Below are 13,794 nucleotides of genomic sequence, written 5' to 3'. Positions count from 1 at the left end.
TACATTTCAAACTTTACTAAAACATAAAAAAAGGATTTAGAGTTATACCCTTTGAAAAAATGCTTGTCTAGACTCCTCCTAGACCCTTTGGTCTCCTTCTTCTTCTTCTATGGTTTGTAGTGGCTCAAGATTGGGAGAGTAGGAGAAAATATTTGAGAAAGAGTGGGGGAGTATGGTATGGCCGGATTTTGAGGGGGAGAGAAAAGCTAGGGAAAAAAAATGAGACTTATCCTATGGTGGTTCCTTTTATAGGCACTTGGAAATTATTTTTTTTTTACACCACATCAACTCTCTCAATCAACCAAATTTTGGTTCAATTTCCCCCAATCTTGGCCGGTTATGGAAGGAGAAAAGGAGAAGCCAAAATTGCCATTAATTCCCCTTCAACCACTACCATCCCATCACCTTAACTTGTAGCCTTCTAACATACTCAACATATAACCAAAATTTTTGGATATAACTTCCTAAGGATGGCCGGCCAAGTGAAGAGAAAAAAGGAGAAAAAAACTAATCATTAGTCCTATTCACCTCTCTCATCACATCTCATCAAATCACACACACTAACCTACACCTTGTACTTTTATCCATCCCCTTAACTTACTCATTAAAACTGTCTAAAATTATACTGACAGTTATTTTCTCTTGTATACGGGTTCTGGATGCTAGGTTGTACTGTGTTGGGAGATTCTTAAAATTAAGATTCTCTAACTGTATCTATACTGGAAATTCTTCCGTTTTAAAGTACGGTGAGAATTTATCGATCGAATTTACTTGATCGGAAAAATGTGAACTTAACGTGAAATCTGCTACAGAATTTAAGAATGCAGATGTTAATTCCATAAATCCTTCAATCACAAAATGTACATAGTATAATGATTTTCCAGGAAAATCCTTAACTCAAATACATGAATTACATTATTAAAATTCTGAGATTTTCTTAGTCACTACATCACATTGCCTCCAACTGTGAATATATATATCCTGAGATAGATCTTCTTTTATCCAGATCAGCTGCATAATCTGAATCACAATATCCTTCAATCAAAGCTCCACCTTCATTCTGTGACCTGTATACCAGTCCAACTTCTGCCGATGCTTTCAAGTATCTGAGAATACACTTTATAGCGTTCCAATGCTCCTTTGAAGGCTTGCTCATAAACCTACTCACAAGGCAGACACCATATGCAATATCTAGACGAGTGCCAATCATTGCATACATCAAGCTTCTTACCACATTTGAGTAAGGGATGTACCTCATGTAGGCGGCTTCTTCTTCAGGTAGTTCACCTTTTATTGACTTGAGCTTTATGTGTACAGGTATTGGAGTTGAGGATGCTTTAACGTCACTCATACCAAACAGCTCCAGGACTTTCTTTATGTATCCAAATTGTGACAGTGAGAGATACCCTTTACTCCTATCTCTCTTGATGTCCATCCCCAATATTCTTCTAGCCTCCCCTAAGTCTTTCATCTCAAATTCTCTGTTGAGAGAACTCTTGAGCTTGCTGACCTCTCCCTTGTCTTGACAGGCAATGAGCATGTCATCCACATAGATTAACAAATAGATGAACACCTTGTTTTTCAGTTCTTTGAGATACACACAATGATCAAACTTAGATCTTTTGTATCCATTTTCTAGCATAAAGGTGTCAAATCTCTTATACCATTGCCTTGGAGATTGTTTTAGACCATACAAGGATTTTTTCAAGAGACACACCAACTGTTCAGTCCCTTTCTTTATGAACCCTTTTGGCTGTTCCATGAAGATCTGCTCCTCAAGATTCCCATGCAGGAAAGCAGTCTTAACATCGAGTTGCTGCAGCTCAAGGTTTTTCATAGCAACTAAGGACAACAATAGCCTAATTGAAGAGTGCTTAACAACAGGGGAGAAGACTTCATGATAGTCCACTCCTTCAATTTGAGAGTACCTTTTGCTACAACCCGAGCTTCGAATCTTGTTGGTTCAACACCTGGAATTCCTAGTTTTCTTCTAAAAATCCATCGGTAGCCAACTATTCTTTTATTTTTTGGCTTCTTGACAAGATTCCAGGTCTTGTTCTTCATGAGAGACTCCATTTCCTCCCTCATTGCTTGCAGCCAATGTTCTTTGAACTTACTATTGCATGCTTCTTCAAAACTGGTGGGCTCCTCCAGTTCTATAGTGTCACCAATGTTTAGAGCCTGAGCAACTATATCAGCATGAGCAAAGCGAGTTGGTGGCCTGATTTCTCTTCATGACCTATCTCTGGAAAGAATGTAGTGTGAGAGGTCGTCAGTATCCTCTAATGCTGCATCTTCTTCATCAAGCTGGTCATTTTGATCACCATTGATGATAACATCAGTAGTTTCAGTTTCATCACCCGTAGCATTAGTAGTAGCATCGTTTTCTTCTTGTTGATCACCATTCTCACCATTTTCTCCACCTTGATCAACATCTCCACTTTGAGCTGTAGTAGTTTGAATATTCGGATATCCTAACTCAAAAGTGAACATTGCAAGTTGCTCATCTGATTTCTCAGTGAACTGGTTATCATGGTCAGTTTTATAAAAAACAGTTTCATTAAAAATTACATCCCTGGATATTACACATTTCTTATCATCTATAATCCATAATTTGAAACCTTTAACCCCACGTGGATATCCTATGAACACAGCCTTTTTTGCTCTAGGATTAACTTTCCCTTGATTCTTGTACATATAAGCAATGCACCCAAAAGGTTTAAGGTGATCAATGTTAGGTGGTCTCCCTGTCCATGCATTTTCAGGGGTTCTAAAACCTATAGATGATGTTGGTGATCTATTTACTAAGTAGCATGCAGTAGAGGTAGCTTCAGTCCAAAACTTTTTGCCTAAACCTAATTCATGCAACATGCATCTACCCTTGTTTAACAGGGTTCTATTCATCCTCTCAGCAATGCCATTTTCTGAGGGGTTTCTGTACAGGTCCGGTGTCTTTCTATCCCATTTTGGATGCAACAAGTAGTAAAAGGTTCATTACAATATTCAAGACCATTATCTGTTCTAAGTTTTCTTAATTCTTTTACCTGTTTGGAGCTCAACTAATTGTTTCCATTCTTTAAATTTCTCTAAAGCTTGATCTTTAGTTTTTAAAAAATATGTCCAAACTTTCCTAGAGAAATCATCAATAAAGGAAATAAAATATTGAGAATTAGAAAGTGAGAAAGGTACCTTTGTGGATCCCCACAAATCTGAGTGTACATAGTCTAGAATTTCTTTTGCCTTATATGTTGCATGGGGGAACTTCAACCTGTGTGATTTTCCAAAGATGCAGGCTTCACATACGTCAAGGGAGCTTATTCTCTTTGGATCAATGACTCCTTGCTTGCCTAATTCTGTCAGTCCCTTCAGGCCAATATGTCCGAGCCTCTTATGCCAAATAAGAGTCTCATCTGACTCCTTAATGGCAGTTGTTGCAATATGTGTCACTACTGTTCCTTGCAGTACATAGAGACCATGTTGTAGTTTGCCTTTGAGTACCACCAGTGAGCCTTTTAGAACTCTCAAGTTTCCCTTTTCAGACTTGTAGGTGTACCCTGATGAATCCATGACACCAAGAGATACTAGATTCCTTCTCAACTCGGGAACATGTCTAACATTCTTTTGTTTCTTGTGAGAGCCATCCCACATTTTGAACACAACAGCACCAATACCCGCAACTCTACAAGAATTGTTGTTTCCCATAAATACAGACCCTTCATCAAGACTCTTATAATCACTTAACCAGTCTCTGTTTGGAGTCATGTGAAAAGTACATCCTGAGTCCATTATCCACTCATCTTTGGAATCAATTTGAGACACAATCAAGACTTCTGCCATTTGAAAACCTACTGATACATTTGCTGAATCAGTCTTCTGTAAATCACCATCTTGTGACTTCTTTCTAGAAGGACAGAACCTTCTAATGTGGCCTTCTTGATGACAGTGCCAACACGCTTTAGTTGTCTTGTTTTTGGACTTTGATCTTGACTTATTTCTACCTTTCGATTGATCCCTTTTTTCAAGTCTGCCTCTTACTTTAAGACCTTCACCGCTGGAGCTATTTTTCTTATTTGATTTCATTTCAAGATCTCTTGATCTTAAGGCTCCTAGTACATCTTCCAGGGATAAGGAATCTCTACCATATTTCATAGCTATTTTCATGTCACTAAAGGAATCGGGCAAGGAATTTAGGAGAATGATTGCTTGATTTTCATCATCAATCTTCTCACTAATATTAGACAGACCCACAGTGATAATTTTGAAATCATCAAGATTATCTTCTAGGGATTTTACAGAATTCATCTTAAAACCAAATAATCGACCTTTAAGTTGGAGTTTATTAGATAGGGTTTTCTTAACATACAAAGATTCCAACTTAGCCCATACTTTTAACGCAGTATCTTCCTTATCTACTTCTCTCAGAATGTTATCAGACAAATTGAGAATCAAGATGCTATAGTCTAGTTCATTTACCTCGTTCTTGTCTGCCTCCTTCGTTCCCTCTGGAAAACCATCAAGGGCTTTTACGCATCGTTGCTGCACCAGAATTGCTCGCATTTTTTTCTTCCACATCGAGAAATCACCGCGACCGTCGAACTTCTCGATATCAATCTTCGCTGCCCCCATTCTAGATTCTTCGAGTGGATTCTTGATTTTCCAGAAACGATCTCAATCGACACGCCAAGCTCTGATACCAAATTGTTGTTCCCAGGTCAATGTCTTCAAGAATCGTACACAAGAAAAGAAGAAGAAGAAGAAGAACACACGAATTACTTGGTTCAGATTTCTAGGAAATCCTAATCCAAGGGCAGAGGTTGAAAACCTCCAGTCCAATCCACTAGTATGCAGAAAAACAATTACAACCTCACAGACTTCACTCTTGATGAATCTCTCAATTACAAGCTTCAATATCCCAAGCTTTCTCAGAAATTCTCATAGTCTCTCTCTCTAAAACTCACCGAGAAATCCAAACCCAATTCTAGAAAGAGAAAGCACAAAGTAAAGTAATGAAAACGTGAACCACTTGTTTTCTACTTTTTCTATTTTATACTACATATAAAATAGAACCTATTATATCAACCTGAGTTAGGGAATTAACCATAGTTGGTTAACTAAGATAGTTAAGTTTATCTCAACAACTAATTGGGCTGTAGTCCCATTAGTTATAACAAACTTAACCTGTTAATAATCAACTCATAAATCAGAGTCACATTATTAACAAAGAGGAAATTACCGCTCTAGAGCATAATCAAACTTGGGATCTAGTGCCAAAGCTAGAAGACATGAAACCTATATCCTGTAAATGGGTTTGCAAGATAAAGCCATTTTTGTAAGAAGAAGCGTAGTCCTGATGGATCAATCGAAAGGTACAAGGCTCGGTTGGTGGCTCGAGGTTTCTCTCAGCAATACAGACTAGACTATGATTAAACGTTTAGTCCTGTAGTGAAACTTACAACCGTACGAGTCTTGCTTGCACTTGCAGTCTGTAAAGGTTGGAACTTGTGGCAGATGGATGTGAAGAATGCTTTTCTTCATGGAGAGTTGGATCGAGATCTCTACATGAATCAACCAAGAGGATTTGAGAATAAAGCTCATCCGGAGTACGTGTGTAAGCTGAGAAAAACACTTTACAACTTGGAGCAAGCACTAAGGGCATGGTACAGTAAGATCGCTGAATTCCTAACTCGGAGTGGCTATTCGATGGCACATGTAGATACAAGCTTATTTGTTAAAGCTAGTGAAGGAAAATTGGCAATAGTGCTGGTGTACATGGATGATTTGATAATCACCGGCGATGATGATTGAGAGATTTGCCGAACAAGGGAGAATTTATCAGTTCGCTTCCAAATGAAAGAGCTTGGAGAGCTCAAACACTTTCTTGGATTAGAAGCTAATCGTACGTAGGTAGGAATATTTCTTTGTCAGCAGAAGTGTTGCAACTTCGGGCGGCGGGCATCCCGGTGCCCGAAAATTTTCGGGCACGGCGGGCAGGTGCCATTAGCCGCCCGTCCATGGTATTTTTCAGACACGGGCTCGGGCAGCCAGAAAATATTCATTCCCCTGACTGCCCGCGGCCGTGGAGAAGTCGTCCCCCCGCCGTCTGCAATATTTTTTTTTGAATTTTCCGGCATTACCCGATTTGCCTGAATTTTTTTTACTGTTGCCCGAATTTTTTTGACCATTAGCCCGAAATCCGCCCAAATTTTGAACCTAACGGATCTTTTTGCCCGAACTCGACCCGCCGCTCGATTTTTGCCTGAAAATTCGAACCCAACGGCTATATTTTTGACCGTTGCCCGACCTGCTCGAATTCTACCTGAAAATGTTAGTAGCCGTTGGACCCGAATTTTTGGGGGAAAAAATTATTTTTTCAAGCCAAAAATTTTCCTATAAATACCCCCCAACCATTTTCCTTACCCAAAAACTATTTTCCTCTCACAATTTCTCTCAATTTCTCTTAATCTCTCTAAATATCTCTCAAATCTCTCTTAATCTCTCTCAAAGCGCTCTCAATCTCTCTTATTTTTCATAATGACTTCTTTTGGTTATGGTAGTGATATTCCCATTGATGCTCAATTCTTCGATGGGTAATTTCCTAATGTTTTTCAAACGCAGGAATCGCAAACTACGGAAAGAGTTGCTGAGGAAACTGCAAATCTGACCCCTGGTGGACGTACTAGAGGTCGGAGACGTAATGATGGTGGCACTGGTGGCCGTGGAGGAGAGGCAAGCGGTAGTGCTAGTGCAAGTGTTGCAAGTTCTAAGAAGAAATGCAAACGCACCTCAGCAGTTTGGGAGCACTTCAACACATTCGAGGAGGTCGACAATAACGGTAACATTAAATACATAGCTCAATGTAAATATTGTGGTGAGAAATTACAAGGAAACACTATTCACGGCACTACACACTTAAGAAGACACTCTGAAAAGTGTCTTCAAAAGCAACGAGGCGGAGCTGATCTCCGCCAAACGCAATTATTGTTTGACCACCAAACCGGCAGTCTAAGCACATGGAAATACGATCCGCAAGTTGATCATATGGAAATGACACGATTAATAGCCACATTAGATCAACCACTAAGTTTTACTGAACAAAGAAATTGGCAGCGTTATATTAAAATTGTATAAAACCCTAATGCATAATTTTTTTCTAGAACTACTCTTAGAAAGATGCATAAAATTAGGGCTGTTCATGGGTTGGGTTGGTGCGGGGTAGGATTTTTTTTTCCTGCCCCAAAGGGTGCGGGTTGCACATATTTGGCCCCAACGATGCTAGAAAAATTTCACAACCTAACGATGTTCGGGTTGGGTTGGGGTGGTGCGAGGTGGGTTGGGTGGTCGGTTTCAACATTCAAAAAATCAAAGACTTAAAGTTCAATATAATATTCAAATTTCATCATTAAATAGAAATATCAACCATCTTTATCAGTCCATCTAACATCAAACATGAAGCAAAATAGTCCATCCAACATCAAATACAAAGCAAACATAAATTAGTCTACACTTATGAATTAGTCTTAACATAAAATAAATAGCTTAAGCAAAGCAAACATAGATGCTTAAATCTTAATTCAAATCCATCCAAAGCAAGCATTGCAACATCAACTATCTTTATCAATCCACACTCATAGGCTCCTCAATGGTTGTAGTAGGATATGAAGTTGAGTTATCTACAAGAGAAATGAAAATAGCTTAAGTAATAATTTGGATAGTTTAGAGTTCATATAATAAAATAGATTAAGATACATACAAATTATTGTCTTACCTAATGTCAGCGAGCCTCGGGTAGAACTTGGGCAGGTTAGGCTTAGGCCGAAAGCTTGGGGGTATGTTGTGCGGGTTGGGTTGGGGATTACGGGTTGTTATGGGCCCAACCCGTAATCCGTCCCAAACACTTCGGGCCAGAGGTATAATGGGCTGAAAATTTAAAAATAATGCTGCGGGTTGCTTTTTTCGGCTTGGGTTGGGGCGGGGTGGGTTGGGTTTGCGGGTTGTTCGGGTTTATGAACAACCCTAATTAAAATTATATAAATAAGAAAATGGAGCATTAATCAACCTTCTACACTCTAATAGTGGTTGCGTTGCGTTAACGGTAGATATTTGGTCCGTCGTTGCCAACAAGGATTATTTAGCTGTAACCGGACATTATTATATAGGTTTTGATTTGGATAAGAGAATCTTAGGTTTCAAATGTGTTAGAGGATCACATATTGCCAATTTAATATATAACATAATTTTATCTGTTATTGATGAATATAGTTTAAGAGATAGAATAATGGCCATAACATTAGATAATGCAACTGCAAATACTAAAGCAATAGAACTTTTTAAAAATGATTTAAGTTTATTCGGTAATAATGATATATTTCACCAACGTTGTGCATGTCATATAATTAATTTAATAGTAAAATTCGGTTTAAAATCAATGTCAGGTCATATTAAAAGAATTAGAGATAACATTTCTTGGATTCAAGGTAATAATCAAAGAATACAAGATTGGTTTAGATTTCTACAAGCATGTAATCAAAATCCTAGAGCATTAGCCTTAGATATGCCCATAAGATGAAACTCCACTTATATAATGCTTGAATAATGCATCCCCTATAAAGATGCTATAACAAATTAGGTTAGTGCAAAATTAGGACTAGGATTTATAGATGAAACTGATTGACAAGTTGCCGAACTCTTGTATAACTTTTTAGGTAGATTTCACGAAGTTACCTTAAAGCTTAGTGGAACTTATTACCCAACGTCACCATTAGCGTTAGGAGAACTTTTAAGAATATTTATTTTATTTAGTGAATTTAGGACACACAAGGTTTTAGGAGTTCATATCGCCTCTATGGAAAAGAAGTTTAAGAAATATTAGTCTAAATTACCCATGTTGTATGGTTTCGGTGTTATTTTTTACCCTAGATTAAAATTAGAAGGTTTAAAAAGTGGATTAGATAACTTAGGTGAATTTTTAGTTATCGACACTACTGACCAATTTCCTATTATAAAAGAAAAAATATTTTCTTTCTATATCTCTTACGAAAGTAGATTTAGAAACACACCTCGTGTTGAACAACTGCAACAACGAGACGACAATCTGCATTCATTCTTGAATGTTTTCAGGTTGTCTAAGAAGAAGAAGAAGACAACAACTCAAGGAGAAGAATCTGGGAGTGGATCTTCGTCAAGAGGTGGCGGCAACAGCGGTAAATTCAACGAGTTAATGGCGTACCTGAGTGAGGGCTTAGTTATAGACAGTAGTGAAATGTTTGATTTGGTTCAGTGGTGGAGGGCACGAGCATTAACTTGGCCGATCCTAACACGACTGGCAATATATATTTTTTCAATCCCGGTCTCCACTGTTACAGCCGAACAAGCATTCAGTACAACCGGCCGAATACTTGAAGAACGGAGAAACGCATTGCAACAGGATATTGTTGAAGCTTTGGTGTGCATCAAGGATTGGGATCGTTCCGACTAACGCTTATACGATACAATCTCACCGGCAAGCCAAGAATGAATTGACGAGTTTAATAGATTAACTTTTAATTTTCAAGACGATCCTTCTGCTTCAAATTAAATTTTATTATTGTAATTTGTAAATATTTATTTACTTTGTAATTTCTAATTTGTATAGTGTTATTGTAATCTTGTATAGACTTTGTAAATTTGTCAAATTTGTAATTCATCCCACAATGAATGCACTCTTTTTTCCTTACCAAGTTTTTATCCTAATTGGATTTTTCTTGGTAAAGTTTTTAACAAGACAATCATGAATTACAAATTTAAAAATTAATGAAGAAATAATTTTTTTTATATAGTTCGTGTGTTCATTTTAAATTTCAAATTGTACACATTATAATTGTACAAATACAAATTATACAATATAAAAATATAATATAAAAAAATTAAAAATTCGGGCAGCCGGTCGGGCATCGGACAGCCCGACCGGGCACGGGCAGGCACCTCCTGCTGGAAGCCCGTCCATGGTGAAATTCGGGTCGAGTCAGGCAGCCTAAATTTTCGGACAGTTCGGGTTCGGTACTCGGGCAAAAATTCGGACATTTCGATAGTCGTGGGGGCCCGTCCAAAGTTTCAGCACTGGGACTCAAAAGTATGCAAAAGATCTTCTACAGAAGTTCGGGATGCTTGAGTGCAAGCCGATTTCGACACTGATGGAACCAAATGCCAAGATGTGTCCTCATGAAGGGAAGGACTTGGAAGATGCGACAGTATATCGACAATTGGTAGGTAGTTTGATCAGCTTAACCTTGACTCGACCTGATATTTCTTATAGTTGGTGTGATTAGTCAATACATGCAAAGTTCGAAGAAGCCTCATCTAGGAGCAGCTTGACGAGTGCTGAGATATGTGAAGAGTACAATTGACCATGGTCTCTTGTACAAGAAAGGTGAAGATTGCAAGAGAGTTGGCTACTGCGACGCCAATTATGCCTGACATCATGACACACGCTGATCAACGACTGTGTATGTTTTTAAACTTGGTTCTGGAGTAGTCTCCTGGTGCAGCAAAAGGCAACTGACGGTTTCGTTGTCAACCACAGAAGCAGAGTACTGAGCCGTGGTAATGGCAGCTCAACAAAGTACATGGCTAGTATAGCTGCTGAATGATCTGCATCTACCCATGGATTATGCAGTTCTGTTGTACTGCGACAATCAGTCGGCAGTCCGCTTGGCGGAAAATCCAATCTTTCATGCGAGAACTAAACATGTTGAAGTACACTATCATTTTATTAGAGAAAAAGTTATGCAAGAAGAGATTAAGATGAGACAAGGATCTATTCACAAAAGGTTTAAGTACTAACAAGTTTGAAAATTTTCGTCAACAGCTTGGTATGGTACAACGAGTGGGAGCTGGTGCTGAGGGGGAGTGTTAGAGATCATCACCAGCCCAAATACACAAGCCCAAAATAATGCTTAATAATTTATGTTGGTAATTAGGTGTCTTGAGCTTAGTGTGAGTAGTTGAAGTGCAACTTGTGTGATTGCAATTTTTCTTAAGTTTTATATTTGTGTGGTTATTATTATATTTGCTCTACTATATATACCCCTTCGTAGCATGTAGTTTGCATCCAAGAAGTGAAGAAGAAATATAAGGCTAATAGTAATAGCCTTGAGTGGTTCGAGGAGTTGTAAGTGTGAGTATGGCGTCTTTGAGAGTTGTAATATTTGAGTGTGTAAATCCTCTTTTTGAGTGGTCTTAATTATAATATGTGTTTAATAAGAATATGGTATGGTTCATACCAAAGTGATAAGTGGAATGATATATCAGGTCTACAACTGATTAATTAGCATCATAATCACTATTTGAGATATTTATCTGTTGATGAATTTGTTCAGATTGTAATTAGTCTTAAGCATAGATGTTTCTCTATTAGGTTAGTTACTTATGCAAATAGAGATTTTTTTGGGACTTCTTTTCTGACGACTTCCTTAGTAGCTGATTTTTTCCTTTTGAAACTCTTCTTTTTCTAAGGGGACCTCAATGATACAAGCCCACAAGGAAGCTTTTATGGGAATACTCCTAAGATTTTACTAATGTAAAAAGTGAAATGTTGTAGTCAGGGGGATAATGATGTTACCAACATCCTCAAAGAAAACAATAAAAAAAAAAAGAGAAAGAGAAAAATAGGTCAAGACTTGAGATGAATTAAAATTAATAGGCCAATAGTTTACATAAGTTAATAAATAGGCTAAATTACTGTTTTCATCAATAACTAGTCTGGTTATGAATCATAACTTGACAATTTATTATCTATAACTTGTCTAGCTATGAACTATAACTTGACAAGTTTATCTATAACTTAACTGATTATGAATCATAACTTGACAAGTTATGACCTATTAATTTCTATGACTAAAAATTAGCCTATATACTTTTTTAAGCTTTTCATATTGACCTATTTTCTACTATTTTCCAAAAAAAAAAAAATGCCAATGTCACATAAAAAAAAAAGTCTGTCTACAGTAGAGGTCCTTATTAATAATGTACGTGTCTAAATGTTAAATTTAGTTAAAAGAAAATATGCAAAATTAATAAAATTTAATGGTTTAAAATAGAACCACACCGGTAGGTAGAATTCTCCAGGGAAAAAAAAATGCATGAATACCGATGCAATCAAGTCTGAGATATGCCATACGACAAATGCAAGACAAAATTGGCCTTTCAAATCCATCTCTCTCCCTCACTAACAACATGAAGTCTGGAGAAAAAAATTAGTCAGAAATCAGAATAAAGCAGCCCAGCAAGGAAAATCTTTGGGAAATTTTGCACAAAATTGACCAACGTACCAACCATCTAATCGTGCTCTACTTATGATATTCAAAAAGCAGCTGAAACGCCTGAAAAAGTAGGTATTCAACTCCGTAGTTAAGACTATATGTTGGAAGCTTTGCACTCTCGACCACCACCCAAATGTCAGGCATTAGTCGATGTTGGAAGGCTGACTTTGGCAGATTTTTTTTTTTTGTGTTTTTTTATTTTGTGGTTCTGGTAAAAAAGGCAGACAGTGTAGTTGCTCCAATTATAGTTATGCTAAAACTATGCATATCTTAAAATTTTGGGATGATAAAAAGGAAAAAAAACATATAATATAAGTGGTGAAAACAAAAAACTTAGACCTCGTTCATTTCACCGATTCGAGTTTTATTACAGTAAAAAGTTATTAGAAACAGTCACATCTAACTTTTTTATTGCAGTAAAAAACCCTCATATAAAATCACATCTCAACTCAAATTAAAAACTCGAATCAGCAAACTAAATGGACCCACCCCTAATTATCGACTGCTTGATAAAAGCTGAAAAAATAACATATGAGATCGTTTAAATCCCATTTAATGACATAAAAGAGAAGGAAAAAAAAGAATGTATTGTAACTAGTGCTGAAAATTTGGGCCGGGCCAGATGGGCCGGTCCGAAACCCGTTACTCTGGGCTCGGGCCCGGCCCGAATCCGTACAAGCCCGAGCCTGGCCCGGCCCTAGTGCAGGACCAGGCTGGGCCGTTATTCCAGGCCCGCGGGTGGCCCGAGCCCGGCTCGAGGAGCCCAAATGGCCAAAGGCCTAAAATTTTTTTTTGTTTACTTGTTTCTGGCCTTTTTTTTTGGGAGAAAGAGGGAAATATGCCAAGACTTGAGATGAATTAAAATTAATAGGCCAATAGTTTACATAAGTTAATAAATAGGTCAAATTACTGTTTTCATCAATAACTTGTCTGGTTATAAACCATAACTTGACAAGTTATTGTCCATAATTCACGGTTTTTGTCCATAACTTGTCTGGTTATGAACCATAACTTGACAAGTTTGTCCATAACTTATCTGGTTATGAACTATAACTTGACAAGTTATGGCCTATTAATTTCTATAACTAAAAATTGACCTATATACTTTCTTAAGCTTTTCATATTGGCCTATTTTCTACTATTTCTCTTTTTTTTTTTTGTATACTTGTTTCTGGCCCAAGCGGCCAAGCCCAATGGTTGTAATGACTGAGAAAATTTCAGACCTTAAATAATACAAATGTATTTTTAAGCCAATGATTTTCTTAGAAAATATTATGTTATATTGTGAATGGAGGATTTATGGAATTAATATATGTATTCCTAAATTCTATAGCAAATTTCATGTTAAGTTCATGTTTCGATCAAGTAAATTCGATCGATAAATTCTCACCGTATTTTAAGGCAGAATAATTTTCAGTACAAGTATAGTTTGAGAATCTTAATTTCAAGAATCTCTAAGCACAGCACGATGTTAGCGGCGTATAAAAAAAAACGCACT

This window comes from Morus notabilis, unplaced genomic scaffold (genome assembly GCF_000414095.1).
Source record: "Morus notabilis unplaced genomic scaffold, ASM41409v2 Scaffold789, whole genome shotgun sequence".
NCBI lineage: Eukaryota > Viridiplantae > Streptophyta > Magnoliopsida > Rosales > Moraceae > Morus > Morus notabilis.
The sequence above is the reverse complement of the archived record's forward strand: the minus strand, read 5'-3'. Positions refer to the sequence as shown.